The following is a 2,022-nucleotide window of genomic DNA, read 5'->3' on the forward strand; positions in this document are numbered from 1 at the left end:
GATGCATTCGTACCACTGTCTCTACACTGCCATTTCTAACCCACTAGGTCTCCTCTCCTCTTGCACTGAGGGGTGTTACAGAGCCCGTTAGCTGACGGGGTAGAACTACAGCCTGGGATTCAGTGTTGTGTTTGCTCAGGTCAGCCCGACTCTCCTTTAGAAAACACTGCAGTGGGGCGCCTGGGTGGCTCAGTTGGTTAAGCGACTGCCTTCGGCTCAGGTCATGATCCTGGAGTCCCGGGATCGAGTCCCACATCGGGCTCCCTGCTCAGCAGTGAGTCTGCTTCTCCCTCTGACCCTCTTCCCTCTCGTGCTCTCTATCTCTCATTCTCTCTCTCTCAAATAAATAAAATCTTTGAAAAAAAAAAAAAAAAAAAAAAAGAAAACACTGCAGTGTTTCATGAGATTAAAAACCACTTAAAAAAAAAAAGATTTTATTTATTTGTCAGAGAGAGAGAGAGAGAGCACAAACAGGGGCAGTGGCAGGCAGAGGGAGAGGGAGAAGCAGACTCCCTGCTGAACAGGGAGCCCGAAACGGGGCTCCATCCCAAGACCCTGGGCTCACGACCTGAGCCGAAGGCAGACCCTTACCTGACTAGAGTCGTCCTAAAAACCACTTTTATTTCCCAAAGAAAAAGACGATCTGCGTAACAGCGTTGTTCCGAAAGCGGAATCCCTAGTTACACTTTTCGGTATGGATGTGGGGGAGGGGGTAATCTAGCATCACAGAGACCCTTAGGTAGTAGCTACACGCGTGCGGCAGCTGGATATCCCCGATACTGCTGTTTCCTGAAATCAGATCTCTCATGGTCTCCCCAGTAGATAATTCCATTTAAAGTGGGATGTCTTTAAAATCTCTTTATTCCTCAATTTATTACAATGGCCTTCCACTTGGACATCCAATAAACTATTTGCTATGCGTAGAGTCTTTTATTCCTCCAGAAAAGGAAAATATCCCAAGATTTGTGACATGGGGCAACCAAGTGTAACCCCTCAAAGGCTTCTCATCATACCTGAATAAAGTCCCAAATCTTTACTATGGCAAGGCAGGCAAGGCATATCCGCAATGCTCCAAGTGAACTGCATAACCTCTGACCAGTGTCTAGGCTTTACCTGCACATAGTCTAGTCCAGTCTCTACCACCTCTCGCTCTCCCAGCAGGCTCGCTGATCAGGCATTATGTCATTTCCTCTGATTTCTTTCAAACCCATCTAATTTATTTAAATCTTTTATTTTATTCCATCCAGTAGTTCTCTGTGTTATAGCAGAAGAGGGTCAATTACCATTTTCTGAAACCACTTTAAAAGACTCTTTTACGATGCTACCAAGCCTGTGAGAGAAATATTATAAGGAAACTGACAATCATGTTTAGTTGAGTGGCAGACCCAAGATTTAAACCCAGTTTTGTCGGACACCAAAGCCCCCTTCTTTCAATACTGCATGGGCTCTCAAAACTGGGATTACTTGGTTAAATAAATGGTGCTTGCCAAGAAGATAAAAGTACTTTTAAAAACTGCCATTAGTGGGCGCCTGGGCGGCTCAGTTGGTTAAGCGACTGCCTTCGGCTCAGGTCATGATCCTGGAGTCCCGGGATCGAGTCCCGCATCGGGCTCCCTGCTCAGCGGGGAGTCTGCTTCTCCCTCTGACCCTCTTCCCTCCCGTGCTATCTCTCATTCTCTCTCTCTCAAATAAATAAATAAAATCTTAAAAAAAAAAAAAACTGCCATTAGTGATGATGAAGAGTTCCAGCTTAACTACACTTTTACCAGCATCTGGTTTATTAAAGGTGAAAACGTCAAATACACTGCCTTAATTAGTTGGTGCTTACCATTACCAGCAAGGGTAAGCTGTGCACCGTCACTCCTGCTTCTCTTTTCCTGCTTCTGTGCGCTGATGGCGCACGTGGTAGGCCACCTAGGGCACAGTGTGCAGCAAGTGAGAAATGAGACAGTATCATAATCCAGGCCTACTTGGAAAATAAATGACTACTTATTACCCGAGATCAATGAAGGAAAAAGTAAA

Source organism: Zalophus californianus, chromosome 14 (genome assembly GCF_009762305.2).
Source record: "Zalophus californianus isolate mZalCal1 chromosome 14, mZalCal1.pri.v2, whole genome shotgun sequence".
In the NCBI taxonomy this organism is placed as follows: Eukaryota; Metazoa; Chordata; class Mammalia; order Carnivora; family Otariidae; genus Zalophus; species Zalophus californianus.